The sequence below is a fragment of the Aphelocoma coerulescens genome, unplaced genomic scaffold (assembly GCF_041296385.1).
Source record: "Aphelocoma coerulescens isolate FSJ_1873_10779 unplaced genomic scaffold, UR_Acoe_1.0 HiC_scaffold_56, whole genome shotgun sequence".
Taxonomy (NCBI): domain Eukaryota; kingdom Metazoa; phylum Chordata; class Aves; order Passeriformes; family Corvidae; genus Aphelocoma; species Aphelocoma coerulescens.
The window spans coordinates 1,582,085-1,606,480 of NW_027183905.1; the positions used below are offsets into that span (position 1 = coordinate 1,582,085).

Consider the following 24,396-nt stretch of genomic DNA (forward strand, 5'->3'; position numbering starts at 1 on the left):
TGTCGATGTGGCAGGTGGAAGAAAGGTCTGAGAACTTTCCATTGTAAGCTTTAATTGTAACTTGCTTACTCTTGTGATTGGATAATAATGACTATAATATGGTAATGGTAGTAGCTATTTGGCTATAGCCAAATGTAAAAGTATTGTGTATGGTGCTTATTGGTTGATATGTATTAAGATACTCTGCAAAGAAAGGTTTAAAATGCTTTGTAACTTGAACAGAAAGCTATTACCACAGGCCTAGGCCCTAGGGTGTATCACCGTGTCCCGCAGCCATAGGGAAGAGGAGGAGAGAAGGTCCAGCAGGCAGGAATTGTGCAGCAAGATTGATTTATTTAATTATTTTACAAACTCTTTTATAGACTTTTTTCTTCAGAGTCTAATTGGACAAAGGATCAGCCTCCCCTTGGGGATTGGCTAAAATCCTAAAACATCCATTGTCAAAATATTTTTCTACTGTACCATAAACAAGACTTTTCAAGGTTGCAGGTAGTTTGGTTGTTTGCATTCCCTGCCACCTCTTCTGTGAGAGCGAAAAGTCTCTCACGGACTTAGAAAATAGCAAGAAAATCCTTGCTAGCAGCATTTTTGTATCTACAATTCCCCCTTTTTGTTTGATAAGAGAACAACTCTACTATTAATCCTAAATAGAAGTTTACATTAGTTATTAATTCTAAATATGTCCTTAAGGCTTTAACAATCTGACTCCGTAACAAGAAATTTAAAGTTCAGTCTCTGCTTGTAGAAGGACCATCCCAGTCTCTGCTTGTAGAAGGACCATCTGCCTGATGGTTGACATCCTGGTCATCATCAGAAGAGTCATTAGGCTGATGATCTACATTCTGGTGGCCATTTGGATGGTTGGCGTTCTGGTCATCATTTGGAGGTTGCCTGTTCTGCCTCTGGTGCCGTAGGTCAGGGCGAACGCATTTTGCAGGTAGCCACCGTACCCCAGTATCTGTGGAAACGCAAGCATACCCACGACTCCAAACGATAAGCTCATGCAGCCTTCCCACTGGTTAGTGAGTAAATTCCGCACCCAGACTTTTGCCCAGGGCAGTTGTGTCTCGCCTGAAGACTGCAGTGAGAGAAAATGATTCAGAATAACAGGATTATTTGAATTTTGTGGTACTGTAAGGTGATTAATTGTATACGAGCTTTTGCTAGTCGGCTTCAGTCCCAGGCTGGCCCTGGGCTGGCGGCAGCGAGCCCGACAGAAACCAACACCCACGGGGCCACCGGCGCCGGGGCTCAGAGCCGTGCAAGGGACGCTTTGGTTTGCAGGGACGGAAGGGCCTGGGCTCCTCCCCTGCCCCGTTTGGCTTGGTTTAGGATTCAATATTTTGGCCGACGTGGGAGGGGAAAAAGGCGTGGTTTTTCTCCAGCACTGGGCGGGTTTTGTCCCTCGCATTTGGGCCTTCCCCGGGCCCCCTCTGCCCTCTTGCAGAACCAGTGGCATTTCCCACACCACGCGGTTTGTAAACAAGAGTCGGCTGCAGTCGAGAAGGCTCCAGGCGCCTCCTTCCAGGCTGACTCTGCCGATGCTGAGGCTGCTCTGGGCTCTGCCGGGGCTCTGCTGGGGCTCAGCTCTGGGCAAGGCTGGGCCCGCTCTCCCCTCGCATTGCTCCAGGCAGCTGAGTCACGGGGGAACAAGGAAGGGACACGTCAAGGGACTTGAGGTTTAACAGAGCTTTTATTCAAAAAACTGCCATAACCACCATAACTAACTAGCAGTGCTAACTACCGTAACTAACCACTTGTCCTAACTACTATAACGAAAAGCTGTCCCCAGGTGCTTCACATCCTCCGCTGCTCCTTCAATTGCTTTGCTGCAGCGATCAGAGGGCTCAGGCTGGAGAGAGGCTTGGCTGATGATAAAAATGGGTGCTGCCCAAAGGATGAAAAAGAAAGAAATCAACTGTTACTTTCCCAAGTCAAGTTCCTCACAGGCTCTGTTGCATCAGGACAAAGGGGAATGGTTTGAAACTCAGGAGAGGGAAGCAGGCTCAGATTAGATCTCAGGCAGAATTTTTTTATCAGAAGCGTGGGGAAACACTGGCAGAGGGTGCCCAGAGATGTGGGAGGTGCCTCCTCCCTGGAAACATCCAGGCTCAGGTCAGGCAGGGCTCTGAGCCGCCTGATCTGCTTGAAGATGTCCCTGCTCCTTGCAGGGCACCTGGTCCAGATGACCTGCAAAGGACCGTGCCAAGGCAAACCAGGCGAGGATTCTGCTGGCTTTGCATGTGAAAAGCAGCGAGACCGGAGACCATTGGAGGGGGCCCCACGAGAAAACCCCTCCCTCGCGCTGCTCTTTCCCCTGCAGCCGCTTCGCATCCACCTGCAGCAGCTCCTGGGCAGACCAGCGCCGCTCCTCGTCCCGCTCCAGGCTGCACTCCAGGAAGTCCCGCAGCAGAGCCGACAGGCGCCTGGGCTCCTGCAGCTGCGGGGTCCCGTTCTGCCGGATCAGACAGCGAGCCTGCGCGGAAAGCAAACACTTCTGAAAAAGCTCTGCCAGCTTCCTTCACACCCACGAGTGCTCACAGCGACCCCGGTTTCTCAGCCCCAGTCTCCAGGGACACTTTCCTCCCTGGCAGAGATGCTGCTCAGAGCTCATTTTTCTATGCCAACCAAAAAAGCCAGACGCTTCTGCAGCCACAGCCATTCCAACATCCACATGATCTTGCCTTGAGAGCCAATGTCATTGGCTGACTTTGTTAGTTGGAACCTCCATCAGAAATAGCCCATTTTGCTTCTCCAAATACGGACACCAGCTTTACAGGCCATTTGCAAGAGTCACTGTGGCCTGCCTGTGGTATTTCCAAGGATTCTTACATCAAATGCATCCCTGCAGTGCCATTGACACTCAAGTAAATGCATTCAAGATGTTCCATCCCAGAAACTGCCAGGCAAGGAACCCGAGGTTTGGGTTGCTGAAAGCTCAGCCTTGGTGACATGGAGAAAGTAGCTTGGGCTAGGAAAGAAATATGTTAGACTATGGGGATGTTAAACAATCATCTTCATGTTTTAGACAAGTTTCCCAGTGAGAAGAGTCAGGGGGAGTTCATCTCGCAGAACCTCTTTCAGAAACTCCTTCAGAAAACTTGTTGGGTTTGGGTGTGGGGTTTGGGGTTGGTCTGGGGTTTTCTGCAAGATAAGATTAGAGCTGATGCTCTGGCTTCATCTTTTCAGGTCATCCTCGCAGACAGAAGAGCTGCAACAACTTAAAACCCAAAGCAAATTCTGGAGACTGCAGAATATTTGTCTGTGCTCAGGCTCAAGTCCTCTGGGAATTCCCTTCCCGATGGGCAGAGCCCTCCGGCTGCTCCTCCCAGGGCAGGGTCCCTCTGTGCTCACAGGCCTCTGCAAACTCTGGGAAATTTGCCTCTTACCATGGCCGCCGTGTGCTCGAAGTAAGGAGGTTCTCCTTCCACCATCTCAATGGTCACAATGCCCAAGGACCAGATGTCCACCTTGGGGCCATAAGGAGAACTGGTCACAACCTCTGGGGCCATCCAGTGAGCAGTGCCCACCATGGAGCTGCACTGCTCCTGCTCAGGGCTGAGCTGAGCGCAGAGGCCAAAATCAGCTGAGGACAGAAACAAACACTGTCAAAGGCAGCTGGAATGAGGAAACCAAGCACAAAGATTGCCCACTCTCAGTCTGAGAATGCACTGCTGAATCCAGCTGGAAAAGTCCGCAGGGCTGTAGCCAAGGCAAGATGGAAGTGGACCCTTAAAGGAACCCTCAGCTTTCATGCAGTGGCTTTTAGTGATTCCCTTGAAGCTTCAGATTCCAACTCCCGCCCCTCTGCAAGGGCCACACCCAGAGCAAAGCCACTGCTGACACCCTGCTCCTCTCCTGAGCTCTCTGCATGGGGCAGCCGCTCTCAGCTGGCAGCAGGGGTCGGGCACCGCCACCAGCAGCACTTGTGGGGCTCTGGCCGTCACTGGGAAGCAGCCCCACACCCGCAGCCCGGGAGCGCCGTGCCTGACCAGGAACACCCACCCAGCTTGACAGAGCCGTCCGTTGCCAGAAGGATGTTGGAGCTCTTCAGATCTCTGTGGATCACCCGGTTTGAGTGGAGGAAATCCAGGCCCTGCAGACACTGAGAGAGAGCAAGAAACACGAGGGTGGAAATCCATGGCCGGAATACACAATCACACAAGAAAGGACAGTTTAGAATTCTGCCAGCAGCAGCTTTGCTGTGACAGGCCAGGAGTGCAGTGCAGACAAGCTCCAGGCTAATGGTTCAAGGCAAAGCTGAGAACAGCAAATCAAATCAAAAAAGACAGAGAGTCCCACAACAGCAGGAAAGAGGACAAGAGCAGAGTGGAAGTGCAGTGACACTGGCAGGCCGTTCACTTCAGAGGCTCTTTCTTCTCCAGCTCATAAAACAACACAGAAACAAAGCTCTGAGCATGGAGCCACTCCTGTTCTCAGGCCCTGCTTGGAAGGAGCATTGTGTCCATGGGAAGCACAAGCAGGATCCCTCACCTCCCGACTGACAGCTGCCATCTCTCCTTCAGCCATGCGTGTCTGTCTGACAACGTCCTGCAAAGTTCCTCCATCCATGTATTCCATCACCAGCCAGAGATCTTCATCAACAAGGAAGCTGGAAGAGGCAAACAATGGCATGGAGATGAACGTGCACTGCTCAATTCCCTGATGGAAAAGCCTCGAGTGGAGTTTTGTTTCCAGGTCACTTGTAAATGAGGACAGAATCCAATGCAGAGACATTCCTGCCAGGCTGCACAGTCCTTGGGATCTGCACAGTCTAAAGGAGAAGGAGACGCCTGTGGGAAAGGAGAGGCCTTAGATGGCAAGCAAGTGAAAAATGCAGTTTAGCAACAGCCCAGATCAATGTGGAACCACAACACTTGCCCCCAGCTGGTTCAGCATCTGAACTCAGCACTTCCACCGTTCCCTCCAGAACAAGGCAACACAACTTCCAGAGTTATCCAGGGCAGGGGGCCGTGCAGCACTTAGGACAAAAGTGGTCAAGTGTTTGGAAAACCTTGCAGAAAGTCCCTTCAGAAACAGGCAAGGCCATTGCAAAAGGGGCACATGAGGCATTTCTGGAAACAAGAACCTGGTCTTCCTGGCATCTGCAGCAATGGAAAAGAGTTGGGAAGGAGAAGCCAAGGGAAATAATTTCTGACAGGGTTTATCAGCACTTGTCATAAGACCCAGAAAACTGGGTCAGCTTGAAGGAAAAACCAAACCAAAGCAACAAAAGCACACGGAGGGAGTGAACTGACAGGCTGTTGTTTTGGGAAGCTACGGCCGGGTGAGGCTTTTTCAAAACAGGCTCCAGACTGCGGATGCCAGGAGAGATTAACGCAGGGCCCGTGCACGGGATAAGAGCTGAAGCACTCACCTGTCCAAAAAGCTGACAATGTTGGGGTTCTTCTTGTCCTTCAGGACCAGGATCTCATTCACAGCTCGTTCCCCATTCTGCCCTCTGAGACTCATTTTCTTTATGGCCACCTGAAAGGACATTGCAGCCCTTGAACTGCAGGAGTCTGGGGCAGGAGGCTGCAGCAAACACGGAGCGAGTCTTTGTGGAGCGACGGAGCCGGGCTGTGCCAAACTGCCTTGGGATGGGACACCCGGGCTCAGCAAGTGTCATTCCCACAGCCCATTTCTCTGCTCGCTGCGGGGCCGCTTACAGGACACAGGGCCAGAGACATTTGGCCTTGGAAGCTCTGCAGAAATGGGCCCTCAGCTCTCAGCCTCAAAGCTCTCACAGCATTCTCTGCACCTGCAGTCTTCTCAAACCGCCTTAGTTTACCACCACTCTCATTATCATTCAAACACATTTTGCAAGCAGGAAGTAATTCTGCTTCTGTGAAAACAGAGCAAAACAGCCGGGAACCCTTTAGCAATCCTGGGGGATTTGGTCATGATTTCAAACGCAACTGCTCTGTTTGGGATTGCACAACAGAGCAAACACGCACAAACATTGCTCAGATGATCCCTGTCACGGGCTGTCACTGACACCAGACCCAAACACAGCTGCAGGCTTTAGGAGAGAGCTTTGCTCTGCACATCCATCTTCTCATTCCTCTCCCTCTCTCTGGGAACAGCTGCAGTAGGACTAAAACCCCAAAGTGATCCCAAGCAGGATCGCTCCTTAATTAGGTCTTGAGGTATCCTTTGAAGATGAAACGCAGGATGGAAAAACTGCTAAACAGTGTTCCTGTCCGAGGCTGGGATGAAGATAAATTAGGCCTCAGCCTCCACCAGCTGATGCACTGATGTTTTCAGATATGAAGACCAAGCCAGCGTGTCCTGCTCTGACAGACACCGCTGCCCTCCTTGCATTCCTTTGGGCACTTCAGAAGGCTCAAGTCTGTCCCAGCCGTGCTCCGCAGGCTGACACTGCTGTGCCTTCAGAGGAACAGCCTGTGCAGGAAAGCTCTGCTGGCTCCCAAAGCTGCAGCCACAGCTCCCAGAAGAGGGGAAAGCCCTCGAGAGCTGCCCGACGCGCTGGGCGTGGTGACACTGACCTCTCCTCCAGTGGCCCTGTCGAGTCCTTTATAAACGGTTCCGAAAGCCCTGGAGACAGAACAGCAGAGAAGAAAGAAGCAGCGCTTTAGGCCCTGGGAGTGAAAGCCAGCCCAGACAGGAGATCTCTGCTGCCTGCAGCGTTTACAAAACACCTGGGTGCATCGACCCTTCAAACAGCAGCGCAGCAGCCACCAGCCCTGTGCCACACAAGGTGTACGAGAGAAAACTGAGGCCCAACACGAAGGAAAAGGGCTGGAGCAAATCCCAAATGTCCACACTGAATTACTTTAGTCCAAAACCTAGGGTGGGAGCAGGTGTCTAAAGAACTGGAGAAGAATGTATTTCATCCTTTTCCATTTCCTGCCTACGAGCTGCAGGATCCACAAGGGCCCTGCCATCAGGCAGCTGATGCATTTTCCCCCCCAGTGCAGCAGCTCTGTGCCTGTTACTGCATGTACAGGGTTTACTACCTGTGCTGAAAAGAGCGCTTATTAGTTCATCTCTGGTTTCTGTTTCTAAACTGTTATGTTGATAATCCTGACCGGTGGATATTTTAGGAAGCAAAATATTTGAAAGGAATCTTCTTGAGAACTGTTTTCTGACAGTCACCAGATGGTGAGCTGCTCTTTCAGGCAATCAAATTCCAGGGACAGAAGATCTTCCAGGTCCTGCTCCTTGCTGCAGCAGGACACTGCCGGCCTCAGGGGCCTCTGATGGTGCCTTCTGACCACAGTTACCAATTCTGATCAGGACTGAGAGACAGCAGGATCGTGGCCCAGTGTCTGAAGCTGTTTGCAGCTTGCCTGGCTTCTCACTTGATCCTGCACCAGCAAATACCTGGCCCCTGCTTGTGCAGAAGTAACTGCCGTGCACTTACCCTTGGCCAACCTGCTCCAGTTCCAGGTATTTCTCGGCAGGCTCCCCCACGCTCACGGTGCTCCCTGAAAGAAACCACATGGAAGACGCTCCCTCCCAGATGGAGACCCCGCCTTGCAGCAGGGCCAAAATGCAGCCCCACTCCCTGGGGCCGGGAGCCCCTTGCTCTCAGCTGGGCAAGGACAATAAATGACTCTGTGACATTCAGCTGCACAGCAAGCCTGGGTGCAGCTGATGCTGAGACACACACGCAGCACCCTGCTCTGGCACACAGCAGCACAGCAGACGTACTCAGCTGCATCAGGCACCACTCCTCTCTGCCCTCTGGCTGCAGGGCTGTGCTGCTGTCAGAATGTTCAGCCCAGGATCCCCCACCAGAGGGAGGTTCAGTGTCCTCTTCCCAAGCGGAGGGAGGTTCCCCATCCTCTTCCCAAAATTCAGCAGGTTCCTGGTCTTCTTTCCAAGCCACGGGACGTTTGCCGTCCTCTTCCCATGCTGGGAGAATTGCAGCCTCCTCTTCCCAAATCACAGGATGTCCTCTGTCCTCATCCCACGCTGGGAGATGTCCATCGTCCTTTTCCCATGGCACTGGAGCCTCGCTGTCCTCGTCCCACACCGGGTGATGTCCACCATCCTCGCCCCACACCACAGGAGCTTCACTGTTGTATTCCCAAACCGTGGGATGTTTGCCCTCATCTCCCGGGACGGAGGGAAGTTCACCATCATCCCCCAGAACAGCGGGAAGTTCACTGCTGTCTTCCTCCTCTTTGGCCTCCTCTTTGGAAGCACAGGGAGCCAGAGGAGGAGCTGATGCTGCTTTTGTGCCCTGTGGACAGATGGTAGCGTGAGGGAAAGGAAGTTCTCTCTCAGTTATCGCCTTATTTATCCTCAGCTACACATCCAGCTGCACTAAGCAGAAATGGGATTCGGAACTGTTCAAACTAGGAATGGGCTAAAGTCGACATTGCCACTTATTGCTGGGCATTCCATATTCCACCGTGGCTAAAGCCAGCAAGCAATCTTCTGCCTGCAAAACCAGACCTGCAGCTCTTCAAAAGCTCTTCAGCAGAGAAGGAGAAAAGTGCCAGGGATCCCTTTGCTACTGCTGCTGCTGCAAAGACACTGGCAGGAACTTTCCTTCAGCCTCCCAGGCTGGCGCTCGACTGCCACACGCCAAGCTCACAACTCTCTGCACAATTCCGACCACCAAAGGTTCCTTTCCCACTCACCGAAGGAGGAGCTGCTCGGGATCCACGCGTGAGGTGCCCTGCAACGGGACAGGGAACACGAACCAGATGCTGTTAGGAAAAACCTGTCCGTGGTGGGAACTCCCACGGAGCAAGGACACCCCGAGAGAGCATTTTGCTTCCACAACATCCCTCCAGGAGCCACAGTCCCTTCGCACAGCAAGCAAGAGAACAGCACAGAATCCTGGGCTGTGTCAGCCCTTGGCTGCAGCAGCCAACGCAGGGAGTTCCACGCTCCGCTGGCACAGACTCTGCGCTTGAGGGAACAGAACCTCCCCGGCTCCATTGCAAATGCTGTGCACGCCCCGCTGGCTGCAGACACCCCCTTTTTCAGCTGCAGCTGCTGGCAGGAGCTCTCCCAAACCAGCGGTGTCTTAATGGCAATTTGGTTACAAAGGCAGCTCAGTTCCAGTGGGAGAACAGAAAGCACACAGCGAGCCCGAAGGCACCGACGCTGCAGCCAGGGAAAACCTCGACTTACGTGCCAAGTGGGCTAAAAAATACCCCGAATAAGCCACAGAGTACAGAGTGCAAACTGCAGCAACCGCTTGCTGGATCATTTTGGCCGTGCTGCACACGTGGCAGACTGTACCCCTGCAAGCACAGAAGGACACCCGGCAGGGGCTGGGCTGGCTGCTGAGAATGCCTCGGGCAGGAGGATCCTCCGGCAACCAGCGGGCGCCCAGAGCCGCTCTGGACACTGAGGGCTCCGTGCCCACAGCAACGGGAACACGGCGAGGACGCGGCAGCGTTCCCGTGACATCACAGCAGCAGCTCCCGCAAGAACCGCCTGGAAGGTTCTCCTCTGTCACAAAGGAGCACAAAGGATCCTCCCGGGGCACAGCCTGTTGCTCAAAGCATCCAAGAGGAACCCAGAAAATGCAGCAGACAAGGACAGCCCATAGCCAAGCCTGAACAACGAAATCAAAGCCATGCACTGATGCTCCGAATTAGGGGCGGGAGTAGCGAGGCCGCAGGGCTTCCCAAGGAGCCGGAGGCAGCCAACACGCAGGGCTGGGCAAGTCGGGCCGGGAGCAGCGGAGAGCTTTGTTTCCCTTCCCAGCTGAATGGCGGCTCGGGCCGGGCCCGTTCCAGGGCTGTTCCTCAGCTGCGGCTTTCCCCTCACGCAGCCCGGGGGGCGCTGGGAGCGCGGGGCGAGGCTGGGCCGTGTGCAGAGCCCGCCCCTCGCTGCGATTGGGCGGTGCTGCCGTCAGTCGTGGTTCTGGCGCGCTGATTGGTCGGAGCGGGGAGCAGCCCGGGCCCGGAGCCGCCGGCAGGGCGGCCGTGGCGCAGCAGAGGCGCCATTGGCGGAGCGTCTGTGCGGGCCCGGGAGCGGCGGCGGCGGCCGGAGCCCGGTGAGGCGGCGGCGGAGCTCGGAGGCGGCCCCAGCGCAGGTGGGAGCCGCGCTCGGTTCTGGCGGGGCTCGGCGCTGGCTGCGGGCGGAGGGGGCGGCAGGAGGCTGGGGCGGGTTCGTTGTGCCGTGTGGGCGCCGTGTTCGCCCTGGCGTGAGGGCGCTGCGGGAGCGGCTGCCCGCGCTCTCCTTGCCGCTGCTGCCTCGGCAGGAGCCGGTGCCGGAGCAGCGCTGGCTCGTCCCGGCTGCTGTGGGTAGGACAGAGGTGGCTGCCCCGTCGGCGGGAGTGTGCGGGAAAGTTCCCGTGGCCAGAGGTTTGTGTCCCCAGAGGAGCCGGAGGAGTCCTGTAAAAGGAACTTTATTCCTGGAGCAAGGGAGAGGCCACGGGGCATTTCCCGTGGGCTCTGTCCAAGTGTTGGAGGACGCAGCCTCCTTTTTATGCCTATTTCGCTGGCCGCATCTCCGTGTCCCTTTCCCCGTGGCTGAGGTCCTTGGAAGGTACAGACTTCCCGATGCGCCTGCTGCATGTGCCCCTTAATGTGCACCCCCACTTTGTATTACATCCGATATTCATGGCTCTGTTAAGTTTTATTTCCTTTGTTCTCTGTTTCCCCACTTTTCCTTTGCCATCTCTTTGCCAAGAACACTTTGAGTCATTTAATTTTCCACAACCTCCTGGTCCTTCTGCTGAAAGAGAATCTGATGCCATCCCAGGGTGAAATGTGGCGTTGCTCATGGGAGTGGATTGGTGGGTGAGAAGGTCAGGAGCTGGAGCTGTGGGCTTGGTTATGATTTGGAGGACAGCTTGTAATCTAATGATGTATTGAAATGATTAATGGGTTCTCTGGCACCTGGTATGAATTTGTTCGGGTTCCCAGGGGCTGCTCCATGGTGTTACAGGATTTGTTCTGGTGGCCGTTCATCTTTTCCCCATTTTTGGGCGCTCCCAGAAATGCCAGGGATGCATCAATTGACCTCTTTTCTCTGATTAAATCATCACATCCTTGGATTCCCAAGTGATTCCCAAGTGACCTTGTGGCAGCAAAAGCAGCCCAGTGGTCAAACCCACCCTGTATAACCCAGACAGTGTCAGCAGATGTTGGAGTGGGGAGAGGGATGATTCCCCCCCGCTTTTGTGAGTGAAGTTCTCCCAACATTCTCTGTTTGCTGTTTTCCTTTGCAGCTTCAGGGATTTCTGTGGCAGAGTCAGAGATGCTCAGTGTGGGCTCTGCCTTTAGCGATGCAAATTCCGTCTGTGCAGGGAGGCAGAGCTTGGGGTGAGGGGCAGAGGGAATCAGCCCAATTCCTGTGGCAGGCAAGGAGAGCCTGGGACATTGTGCACACTTCCCCCAGCAGAGATAATTTGCATTTCTAAATCTCCTCTGCTGGCTGCCTGGAAGGAAACTTCTCCTCCGGGGCAGCCATCAGGTGACTCACCTATGGGCCTTCCCCCCCCCCCCCAACCCCCATAAGCTGCTCCTTTCCCTTTTTCTTTTCCATGTTTTTTTTTAACTGTTTATGAGTTAAAGGGTCTCCTTTAAAGATCTTCCAGTTTTGCAAAATGTAACCTACAGGTGAACATCGAAAAATCCATTCCAAAATTCTGTCATCACTAACAGCCACGCACACACATACACAAAAAAGCCCCAAAGCAATAAAGATTTTTGCTGCTTCTTGTCCTAAGACTGAAAATTGGCTCTCACACCCCTGGCCCAAACCCAGCTGACAATATCAAAGTAGGATTATTAAGAAAAAGCCTTCTAATGATGTAATCTTGTCACCAAAACTGTGGGAAGAACAAAAACTCTCCAACAACCTTTTTAGTGTTAGAGGATCAAGGCTAAAGAAAATGAATACAAAAGCTAAGTTTTTAGCAATATAACATTGAACATTTATTGGTAGAACAAAGGCAAATCACAGCCTGGGGCGCTTGGCAACGTTGCCAGAGGCGCCCTCCATTCATTTTACTGTGGGCTTAAGTACTCTCCTGAACTGTTACATATTCATTAACCCAGAAAGGAATTTACACTTCCCTCCCCTTTCCCCCTGTCCCGTTTCTGCCCCTTCCCCCAGCAGGACACCGCCTCAGTCCTCTGGATCGCTTCAGAACTGCAGACAGGCCCCCTCTCTCCGGTGCCTCCGCAGTCTCCAGCCTCATTTGCAGCTGCCAGTTCCCTTGGGCGGTGTGAGTTCTGATGAGGTAACAATCTTCCTGGGATGCATGCGGTTTATCTTCTTTGTTTCTCTAAGATGTCTTGTTCCTGGCTCTGTAGTTTCCCAGCTCAAAAGACATTTATTACCGTGTGTTTATTAAGACATTTCTTAACATGCTACAACTATTTCGAAGTTACAATTTACCTTAATCTCGTTTGTACTTAACTACATTTTACTTTAACACTATTTCTACATAATCCATCATCACTTGTAAGTGTTAAAATCATATCTGTGAAAGACAACATTTATCATTCACTCATTTATCACACCAGGGTAAGGAATTCACTCATTTATCACACCAGGGTAACGAATTCCAAACGTGGATTCCAGGGGAAATAATTGAATATCTGCCCTGGGTCTGGCTCTTCTTCTTGCCAAAGCCAATGGCAGCAGCCGTACCCGTGGCATCTTGGTTTCTCTCAGCAGCTTCAGAAGGTGTTTCTTTATTTCCCCATTCATTCTTTCCACCCGACATGAACTCTGGGGGTGCCAGGGCGTTTGGAGGTCCCACTGTGTTCCTAAAGCAGCCAGAACGGCCTGAAGGATCCTTCCTGTAAAATGAGTTCCCCTGTCTGAGTCTATTGCTTCCACAATCCCATATCTTGGAATTGTTTGTTCCAAACATGCCTTAAGAACTGATGCAGGGATTGCTGAAGCAGTTGGAAATGCTTCTGCCCCGCTGTGAGCTGCCATGCTGTTAGCAGAAGATATTGAAGCCTTCCTGCTCAGGGCATTTCAGTGCCAGGCTCTTCCAGGCACCCCCAGCTCGGCCCTTTGAGCTGAGCATGCGGGCGCTGAGCTGCGCTTTGTCTCCTTCCCTTTCCTTAAGAGCAGCGTGTCTTGTCACTCTTTTCCCTTCTGCTGCCCTTGCAGCCCCATCCCTAAACACCTTTTCTCCCTCAGGCCAGGGAATGTCTGGTAAATCTCTCCTCGGTCGGCTCTGGAGCTCTGTCACTTGACTGCAGCCATGGGTTTCTTGCCAGCCCCGTGTCCAGGGCCGTTCAAACAGGAGGCTGGGTTCAACCCTTGCCCTGTCCTCAACTCTGAATCCTCCTGTTCCATCCAACAAGTTTCATTCTGTAAGAACCCAGCGCTGCTCATCCATTTAGAGGCTCCTTTGGTTAACAAAGCTTTACCTTGATGCCAGGCTTGAACAACGAGAGATTCTGCTGCTGTCAGTTTTCAGGCCTCAGTTCCCATTAAAGCCGGGGCTGCACAATTCTGCAGACAATGAGGCCACTCTCTGGCCACTGGGTGAAACATTTGAGCCCAGGAGTTCCTTTGGCATGGCCCTGATTAACATCCACATGCAATTCAAATGGTTTTTCCCTGTCTGGGAGGGCCAGGGCAGGAGGCTCAGTTAATCTGCTTTTGAAGCCTTGAAAATTGTGCTTTCCTTCTGGTGTCCATGATGGGGTTTCTTGCCTGGCAGGAGAGGAGAGTTGTAGGGAGAGATGCCTGGCTCCAGAAGCGCTGCCTTTAGCAGGGACTCAGTAAGAGGCTGTAACCCCTTCCTTGCCTCCCTTGGAACAGGGTATTGCTTTTAGACACCACTTGTCCTGGATGCTTCAGAGGAATTTGGAGAGGCTCCATATCTGATTTTCCCAATTTCCCTGGGGCTGCCCACACTTCTGGGTTCCCTTCAGCAGAGGCCTTCGCAGACATTTGACACCAAGGTACAGCTGCATTAGCCTCTGTATCTCCTTTGACAATATGAATTTGCATTCCCACTTCAGCCACCAAGTGCCTTCCCAGTAAATTATAATCACATTTAGGAACAAACAGAAATTGATGCATTTCAAACCCATCCCCCACATCTACTGATAGTGGTTGAATAAAACACCCCTGCTCATGTTTCCCACTTATTGCCTGAATAATGAAGGAACTTCTTGACAATTTCCCCCCTTAGGTCTCAGATTCGGAGTGGATCGAGAGGCCCCTGTGTCCATCAGGAGCGGCCTCGTCTCGATCCAGACGCGCCCTGAATGTTCTCAAGGGCTCTGGTGCGGTGGGTCCCTGGTCTGCTGGGAGCTCTGCCAGCCCTGACAATCCATGTCCATGTGGGGTGGACTTGCTGGTGCTGAGGGTGCTGCTGTCTGTGCTTGCAGTGTCCTTCTGGCCTGCAGATGGACCCCTGATTCCTTGCCAGGGGCTGTTTGGGTGGGCTCTGCCGTGCCGAGGAGGGCAATGCCTGTGCCAGGTGCTTGTGGCCGCCGCCGTCCCCTGGGTGCTGGGGCCCCCTTGGGCCCTGCGGTTCATCCCTGGGGGGCTGTAGAAACTCTGCCATGGCCTTTGCCTTCACCTTGGCCTTTTGCTCATCCCTTCTTGCATTCCCCTGCTGAGCCTTTCTGGCCAAGTGCTGCAGGGGCTTCTTGTGCCTCTCCTGCAGCCCCCTCAGTGCCTGTGGGTGCTCATCCTCTGACAGCTGCTGAGCTTTCTGCAAAATCATTCATTTCTCCAGTGACCCAAACAAGATCAATGAAAGAAAATCCTGATCCTTCCACATCCTGCAGCCTCCTGGGGGCCGGGGGTCACTGCCGGCCCTGCCCGGGGGGTGTTGGGGTCAGGCAGTGCCCGGCGCTGAGCCCCGGCTGCCCCACAGCCCCGGCCCGGCCCCACAGCTCCCCACAGGCCCCCAGCCCGTGCTGCTCTGTCCTGCTGCTCCCCACCACAGAGAAACACCCTGAAATACTGAGCTTCTTTTTCTTTCCTGTCCTGGAACGCGGGGATACAAAAGATCTGGATCAGCTGGCAAATGCTGAGGATAAGATGGTGCTGAAAAGCATCCCAGTCCTCACTTTTTTCTCTTCCTCTTTTCCATCTTCCTTTTCCTTTCTTACCACATAGATTCCTCCTGCTGCTGTTTGCCTTAACCATATTCCTGCACACTCCCTTCAACCAATCCCTTCCCAGCACACCAACACCATCTGTCCGCTGTTGCTGAGACCCCTTCTCGACTTCCCTTTTTCCCCCTGCTGGGTGTCCATGTCCTTAATTAGCTCTGGGAGAATGTGCAAACTGCCTCAGCATTGTCCCCTTTTGATTAGGAAACGATGTCCATGGTTCTGTTCAGGCTTTGTTGTTGTTCTGGAAGTTGAGGAATTGAGCAGGAGCTTGGCTGAGCAGCAGTGTGTGTCAGTCAGTGCCATTTTGTGGAGCTGCTGGTTTGTGCTGTCACTTGCTTGTGTGCAAGTGCGTGTGGCTGTGTCCGAGCAGATTCAGAGCATGTGTTTGTCAGGAGGCGTTGGTGTTGTTGGTTCGCTGGGGGTGCCCGGTTTTCGGGACATCCCCCCTGGAGCAGGGTGTCCCCCCTTGGTGCAGGCGCGGCCCTCAGGCAGCGCTCAGCCAATCAGAAGGCGCGGCGCTGGTGACTCAGCAGTTGCCAGGCAGAGCCGCAGCGCCCGGCGCTCCCCAGCTGGAGCCCACGTGTGGCCCGGCCTTGGCGCCCCCCGCCAGGGGAATTTGGGGAGGTGGGAGGGGGGGAGCGCCAAGGCCGGGCCGGGCCGTGCTGTGCTGGCAGAAGTGGCTGCGGCGGGGGCCGAGTGCGGGCAGGAGCGGCCGAGAGCCCAGCGCTGCCCCAGCCCGAGCTGCCGCAGCTGCATCGCTGCTCGTGCTGTGCGATCCGAGAGCTCTGGGGGGCAGAGCGAGCCAGGGGTGGGTGCTGGGCCTGGGGGGAGCAGGAGAAAGGCTGGAGGAGCAGGGCTGGAGACCAGAATGGTGAAACGATGCCCGTGGGAGCAGCAGGTGGGATTCTGCAGGAGAAGGAGTAGTGTGAGGAAGAGGAGTGTGAGGAAGAGTAGGGATAGAGGAGGAGGAGGAGGAGGAGCAGGAAGAGGAGGCGCCGCAAGGTTCCAGCACTCGCTGTATCTGCATCCTCCCCCCAGCCCCAGGAGCGTTGCCCCCCCCATCCAGCAGGTGATCAGGGAGGGGGATCCACAATTTTCCCGAGGGTGAATCTTGGTGTTTCTGAGGTTTATTGGTTTCCATGTTGGTGCTTTGGTTTTTTTGTGGGGGCTGAATGTGTTTATATTTTGGAGGGATTTTTTTCTGAATCTTGATGTTTTGGGAGTTTTTGGTCTGTGTCTTGATGTCTGGGGGCATTTTGGGCTGAGTCTTGGTGTTTTGGAGGTTTTTATGAACACAGTATGCCGGGTGATGGACCTGGGCAGGAGGAACCCCCAGCCCAAGGCGCTCACCCCTTGTTGTTTCCCCAATCCAGGATTTGTCATTCCCAAGGTGTGGCTGAATGGAGGAGGAGGGAAAGCTTCGGAGATGCCGCATGAGGAGGGGCTGCAAACGCAGCCCAGAGTGATCCAAGGAGGAAAGAGCCCCCCTGTGCCAGGTAGGCAGCCGGAGATCCAGGGGGAGCTCGGAGGTGGGGGAAAAGCCTCAGGGTGGGGAGAAGCCCCACAAGTGCTTGGAATGTGGGAAGGGCTTCAGCTACAAATCTCGTCTGAGGGAACACCAGAGGATCCACACTGGGGAGAGTCCCTATGAGTGTGGGAAATGTGGGAAGGGCTTCTCCAGCAGCTCCGAGCTGATCCAGCACCAGGTGGTCCACACCGGGGAACGGCCCTATGAGTGCTTGCAGTGTGGGAAGAGCTTCGGGTGGAGCTCCAGCCTGAGGGTACACCAGCGCATGCACACTGGGGAGAGGCCCTACGAGTGTTCTGAGTGTGGGAAGAGGTTTCAGAGGAGCTCCCACCTCCTCGAACATCAGCGCATCCACACTGGGGAGAGGCCCTACAAGTGTCCCCAGTGTGGGAAGAGCTTCTCCAGCAGCTCAAACTTGACCAAACACCAGTGGAGGCACCACTGAGGGAAGCCCTGCGAGTGCCCCGAGTGCGGGAAGAGCTTCGTGCACTGCTCCAGCTCCATCCCCCGTGGGAGGATCGGCGTTGGATGATCCCCAGTGACCCTCGTGGGGCAGAGCCCTGGTGACCCCCGTTCTGGGTGATCCCTGCTGGGTGGGGGGAAGGTGTTGGAGAAATTTCTTTGCCTTCTCCTTGTGCTGCTGGGATTTGGTTGGTAATAAATTCCCTCCCTGTGCCCAGGCTGGCTCTGTTGTGCCCGTGCCAGTGCTCGGGGTGGGATCTCTCCTGGTCCTTCTCTCAGCTCCTGGACCTTTCCTTGTACTTCCTGTCCCTGTGCAGTAGCAGAGGGCAGGGACAGAGCATTTTTGGTGTCTCCTGGCATCCAGTAAAGGCCAGCTTAGTCCCGGGGGTTGTGAGGGGCTTGTGGGGGTCCTCCGTTTTCTTATTTAAACCACACGGAAATGGGGAAATTCCTTTTGTTCCAGCTCTCCTGCCGGAAGTTGGGGGGGCCTTGGAGCCTCCGGGCCCCGCCGGGTCAGGGCCCCTGCACCCCCTCCTTTCCCAACGCCGCAGCACAGACCCTGTGTCACTGCTGGGGGGGAACTGTCCCAGAGCCGCAGGCAGCTAAAGCCAGCCATGGAGTGCCACACAGCTAAACCCATCCGGCGCGGCTCCCTGGCACCGGCGGGTCCCTCTCCTCTCCACGCGGGGCCGGCGGAGCCAGCGGGAGCCGGCGGAGCCTCCTGTCTGCAGCCAGCACACTCCGCGCTGAACTGAAGAGGACACCACGCAGCCAGCAGCACAAAGGGAGCCAGGCTTTCTCCACCGTAGAGCCCGAACAAGAACACTCTTCAACGTGGCGGCTTCGGAGTCAGAGAGAAGAGAAAGTGAGTCCTGTGGGACGGAGCTGGAAATGGCGACGGGAGAAAAGAGGGCGGTGCCGCGATTCTCGTGCGCAGCTTAAAAAACTTCCTGCAGGCCGTGGTAAGAAACTGTAATATCACAAACTGTTTGTCTCTTTGATCCATTTGGAGTACATGGAGGGATGGAAAGTTCACCCGTGGCCCATGAAAATTATGAAAAGTGCCTATGCCAGGCTATATAGAAGTATTGAGAGGCTTTTAGAGACTTCCTGTCACAAAAAGAAGAAAAACAACCCAACCCTTTGTGTTCAGGCCAAAGTAATTTATCCTTACAAAGTCTAATAACCCCATGTGAAGGCCCATGTCTGGCAGTGTGAAGGAATTGTGAGATTTTTCAGGGCAGAGATGTTTTACACCACAGCAGATTGTTTCTTCCCGGGCGGGTCTGCTGTTGGTGGCACTTTGGGAACCACGTGATGCAGAAGAAAACCCTTTTTTCCTTAAGCATAACAAGGAGACTGTTCAAGAACTGCAACACTGACTAAAATCCCATGTTCTGCTTCCTTTCTGCGAGTTGGGTAAAAGGAGGGAAGTGCTGGAAGAGAGGGGAGGTTTGCTTTAATTTCTTGTTATTTCTTTTTACTTTTAATTCTGTTGGTAATAAACTTTTTCTTTGTACAGCAACTGTTTAAGTTTGAACCTGTTCTGCCTCGCAGCTCTCTAGTTTTCCTCAATATTTTCTTATTTTCCCCTTATGAAAAATAACAGATTTCGTGTGCTTGACGCTCAGCTGCGTCAAACCACGACAGGCAGAGCCCTGGTGCCCCCCGTCTGAGTGATCCATGTTTGGATCCAGTGTCCTGGGTTTGCATGGCCAGGCTTTGGAAATAGGGGGCCTCCAGGGGTGGCTTCCTTGAGCAGCTTCCAGAAGCTTCCCCCGTGTCCGGCTCCTGTTCTGCCCTGCCCCTGAAGGCGAGGGTAACCCAGGGTCTGGTTCATGGCTCCCCTGGGGCAGATTAGAGTGAAACAACAGTGAAAGATCTGTGTTTATAAATATATCTCTGTAGGGTTTATTTCAGAGCAGTTTGGTTGCTGTGTGAAGGGGGTTTGGAGCCCTTTTGGTTACCACCTCCAGTAATATTAAAAGCATAAAAGTAACACTTAGGAAACGTGTAAGGGCAAAGAAAGTAGGAGAGTAGAAGGATACACAGTCAGCAGCCCTGGATCAGCTACAAAACTTTTGGTTTTGGTTGTTCCAATGTCCCTGTCCTTGGTGTAAGTGATGGTCCCAGGCTGGATCCCGTGGGGGCTGGGGAAGCCCCGGAAACTCCAAGTTCGGTGGGTTAATACAGGTTCAGGTTTGGGTGAACACCCAGGTACCTCCCCCGGGGGAGTTTTGCAGTGTCCGATGTCACACTGTGGATCCCGGGGCACTTTGGGGGCTCTGATGGTTTATGGCCCCTTCTAAGACATGGCCCTGCCCCTCCCGGCAGCGCAGCTGAGCCAGGCATGGCCCATGCGAAGGGATGGCAACCTCCAGGCCTCTGTGTGCATGTCCCGGGCCTGGCCCGGGCGGGTTCCCAGAGCTGGGCCAGTTGTGTAAGGGAGGGTGCTGCCCTGCTCCAAAGCCCTGTCCCACCTGGCCGGATCTGCTTCCCATCGGCCTCTGCCCTTCCCTGGCTCCAGGCCCGGCTCGGCCCCTCCGGGCTGGGTGTTCCCCCCCTGTGCCCCCGGGCGCTCCCTGTGCCCACGGCCAGCAAAGGCCCCGCTGCTGCTGCCGGTGGCCAATGGTTTGAGCCACTAACCCGGAACATTTCAGTCCCTCACAGCTCTGCACCCCAAAAGCCGAGAGGGATCGAAGGCGCCTCACAGCGACTCCATCCCACTGCAAACGGCTCAATTCCACCTCAAAACAATTCCATCCCACCTCCAAATTTTGGGGTATCCCCTGTGCCCAAACTGCTCCCAGTTGTAGATGTTCCTGTCCATGAACTTCACCCAGTTGTTGTCATCAAGGAAGTGCCAGTGGGCTTTTCCCCAGGAATGGAACACACCTGTGTGGGAGACAGGTCAGGGGGTGCCCCCCTCCAGCAGCCCCCAGCACCCCTCAGCAGGTTGGGAGCTCAAGGGACCCCCCTGGACACCCCTTTCCCACCCCTCTCTGCCCCACGGCTGCATCAGCACCAGCTGCTGGGTGGGGAGGAACCCCCCATGAGACCCCCAGGGAGGGACAGGGGTTTGGGGACCCCCCCCGTGAGGTTCTGCCCCCGAGAGCCCCAGGGAACAGCTCAAGAGATCAAGTGATGGGGAAACGAAGGGACTCTCATGGGAAGCCCTTTCCCGCTGTCCCCCCGGCCCTTATCCCCCTCTCAGACACCTTTCCCATCGTCCCTGCACCCCTCCCCACTCACCCAAGAGCTCTTCACCCGCAGCTGGGGGCTCCCAGCACCCAGAGTGGGGGGTGGGGACAAATGGCCCCATTCCTGATCCATCCTGGGGCCAGTTTTGCTCCCCCGATCTCAGCTCCCCTGCGGGGTTCCCCAGAGTCCCTCCCAACTGCCCCAGTAAACGGGACTGGGCCTAACTGGGACGCTTTATTTGGAACACTGAGAGCAGCCGGGTGGGGGCAGAGTGAAAGTGGGGCTGGGGGGGACACACGACCCCCCCCAAAATCAGCGTGGGGATGGAGCAGGGGGTCCCGGCCGGGCCCGAGGCCACGGGGAGGGACTGCGGCCGCCGGCGGCTCAGGAGCTCTGTGGGCAGAGCAAAGGGGGTGACACCGGGCAGGGGGTCCCGGGGGGGCACACACGCTCTGGGGGAGGGGGGATGCAATCCCCGGGATCCCCCATCACCTTCTTGAGCAAGTGAAAGCCGAGCCCCAGCGCCAGGAAGATGAAGCCCAACACGAAGTCCCCGATCCCTGTCAGAATCTTGCTGCGGGCAGTGTCCACTGCCATCTCTGGGGGGTCCACAGGGGTCAGGACCTCTCAAAAAACGCCCCAGAGGGCCATCAGGACCCCCTAAACCCCTCTTTTTTTCATCCCCAATCTGTCCAGAACGCCGTTAAACCTTCCAGCACATGCCAAACCCACTCTCATCCCCTCCAGGACTCCACAAACCCCATCCCAGTTGCTCCCTGCCTTGCGAGGATCCCCCAAACCCTCTCTCAGCCCCTTTGCCAAAGCTAAAAAGAAGGGTGACTCTTGATGGAATGCCCAACACCGAAAAACAGGACAAGAGATTGGCCTAGAAGCATAGACAGCTTCGGGCTGGGGTGTTCTGAGCGAAGTGAGCTGCCCTCGTGAGAGGGGAGTGGATTGAGAGCACTGGGGAGGCACTGGGAGGGCACTGGGAGCGACTGGGAATGGAGCGCGCGGCACTGGGAGGCCGAGTCCAGCACGGGGCACTCGGCGCTGCGGGTCTGCCTGGCAACTGATGAGTCATAAGAGAGACGCGCTCTGATTGGCTGAGGGGCGTCAGCGCCACGCAGGGCTGGGATGGACACGCGCGGGGGCACTGGGAGAGACTGGGATGGACTGGGATGGACTGGGAGGGACTGGGAGAGACTGGGACGGACTGGGAGGGACTGGGATGGACTGGGATGGACTGGGAGAGACTGGGATGGACTGGGATGGACTGGGATGGACTGGGAGGGACTGGGATGGACTGGGAGAGCTCAGGGGAAGCTGGAAGGACAAGAGGCCCCGGGGATGGGCACCAGGGGGGCTGAGGGGCTCCAGGCTCATCCCCAGGGCAGGGCCCGAGGGGACTCGCTCTGCCCGACGTTCTGCACCTCTGCGGGCCGCGAGCAACGGGGCAACGATGTCGCGGTGGTGCCGGCAGAGCCTGTCCGCCAGAGCCCGTTTGTACCCCAGTCTGGCTGGATGGCTGTTCCAGCACTGCGCCTGTTTCTCCCCACACGGGCTGTCCCCCACAAACAGCCCCACATCGCTGGCGAGTGCAGTTGCTGCTCCCGCTGTCAGATGCTCCTCTGCACCAACCGCACCCGCTCGGTGCCCTTAATGAAGTGACACTCGGACTTCATCATCCCCTGGAACACCCCTGTGTGTGCGGGACACAGCTCAGGGGGTGCCCCCCTGCAGCCCCCAGCACGCCCAGAGCTCCGGGAGCCACCCCGGATCCCCGCTCCACACCCCCTGTGCCCCACGGCCGCCACGGGACCCTCCTGCCCGTGCTCTGACTTCCTCTTTTCCACCCTTCTCCCTATTTCACATCCCCTCTCCCACCATTTCCAGCTGCTCCCCAGAGGAGTTTTGGAGTCCCATTCCCCCCTTTTCACCCTTTTCCCCCACAATCCCCCAATCCCCAGCCCACTCCCGCTCAGTTTTCGGGTCCCATCCTCCGCTTTTCCCCACTTTCCCACCCCCTCCCACCCGTTTCTCCCCCACTCTTCAGCCCCCTCCTGCTCTTCCTTTGAGGGTCCCCTCCACCTCTCACTCATTTTAGGGGTCCCATCACCCCTTTTTCCCCTTCTCCCCCCCTTTCCCATTGCGTCCTGCCCCCCTTATAACCCAAGAGCTCCATGCCCGCAGCCGGGGGGCTCCCAGCACCACCAGTGCCACCAGTACGGCCCCAGCTGCCACCACTCGCCCCATGGCCAGCGCTGGCCGCCATTTTGATTGGCTGAGGGGCTTTAGGGACGCTGCAGCCTCGCAGTGGGGTTTTTTGGAGGGGGAACCTCGAGGTGCGGGGCAGGTGGGAGCTCAGTTGTGCCCAGAAATGTGTCCCCAGGAACGCGGGATCTCAGGGGTGCCCATGGCCTGGGGTGACGCTGGCCCGGTGCCAGGCACCCACCAAAGCCACTCTGTCCCTGCCCCCCGCAGCCACACAGGGGAGAGAAAATGGAACCGAGGGTTCCCGGGTGGATAAGGACCGGGAGAGATCCCTCAGTAAAACCCGGCATGGGCACAACAGGCTCTAATTAGAGATATTAATGAAATTGACGACACTGAAAAAATAACATCAGGAGAATGAGAAGGAAAAAAAGACCCTTAAAACCACCCTCCCCCTCCTCCCTCCTTCCCAGGGGCTGTGGGGGTATCTCTGCATCCGGCACCTCCATCTTTGGAGCTGCCAGGGATTGGCTCTGCCAGACATGGAGGAAGCTTCCAGATCCTTCTCTCAGAAGCCACCTCTCAACCATCCCTGGTACCAAAACCAGGCTGTGCAAGCCCAATGGAGCCCCAAAAGTGGTGATCCAGGTATGCAGGAGCTCAGCTGCACTCCAAAAGGGGGATGGAGATGTCCAGGGGCTCAGCTGTGCCCAAAAACGAGGCCCCAGCTGAGGGCATTCTCTGCTCGGCTGAGCGCTACCTGAGGGCTGGGGCTGCAGCAATGGGGGGGACACCCTCCTCCAGCGGGGATATCCTGAAAATGGGGGACCCACACAAGCCCCTCAAAACCCCCGGGGCTGGGCTGGCCCTGCCTGGATGCCGGGAGACACCAAAACCGCTCTGTCCCTGCCCTCTGCTACTGCACAGGGACAGGAAATACAAGGAAAGGCCTGGGAGCTGAGAGAAGGACCGGGAGAGATCCCGCCCCGAGCACCGGCACGGGCACAACAGAGCCAGCCTGGGCACAGGGAGGGAATTTATTACCAACCAAATCCCAGCAGCACAAGGAGAAGGCAAAGAAATCTCTCCAACACCTTCCCCCCACCCAGCGCGGATCACCCGGAACGGGGATCACCAGGGCTCTGCCCCACGGGGGTCACTGGGGATCATCCAACGCCGATCCTCCCACGGGGGATGGAGCTGGAGCAGTGCACGAAGCTCTTCCTGCACTCGGGGCACTCGCAGGGCTTCCCTTAGCGGTGCCTCCCTTGGTGTCGGGTCAAGTGAGAGCTGCTGGAGAAGCTCTTCCCACACTGGGGACACTCATAGGGCCTCTCCCCAGTGTGGATGCGCCAGTGGGTGATGAGGTGGGAGTTGCGTTTGAAGCCCTTCCCACAGTCGGGGCAGCGGAAGGGCCTCTCATCCGTGTGAATGCGCTCATGTTCGAGGAGGTGGGAGCTCCTCTGAAACCTCTTCCCACACTCAGAACACTCGTAGGGCCTCTCCCCAGTGTGGATGCGCTGGTGTACCCTCAGGTCAGAGCGGCGCCAGAAGCTCTTCCAACAATCCAAGCACTCATAGGGCTGCTCCCCAGTGTGGATCACCTGGTGCTGGATCAGCTGGGAGCTGTTGATAAAGCCCTTCCCACATTCCCCACACTTGTAGGGCCTCTCCCCAGTGTGGATCCTCTGGTGTTCGATCAGGCTGGAGCTCCGGCTGAAGCCCATCCCACATTCCAGGCACTTGTGGGGCTTCTCCCCACCCTGAGGCTTCTCCCCCACCTCAGAGCTCCCCCTGGATCTCCGGCCGTCTTCCAGGCACAGGGGGGATCTTTCCTCCTTGGATCTCTCTGGGCTGCGTTTGCAGCCCATCCTTGTGCAGCATCTCCGGGGCTTTTCCACTTCCTCCATCCGGCCACGCCTTGGAATGACAAATCCTGGATTGGGG

At 55.7% G+C, this 24,396-nt stretch overlaps 1 pseudogene; it reads right to left on the reverse strand.

Annotated features, from left to right (window-relative positions):
• The window catches only part of LOC138101859 (uncharacterized), a 678,931-nt pseudogene that overhangs the window by 509,224 nt on the left and 145,311 nt on the right, over window positions 1-24,396 (reverse strand).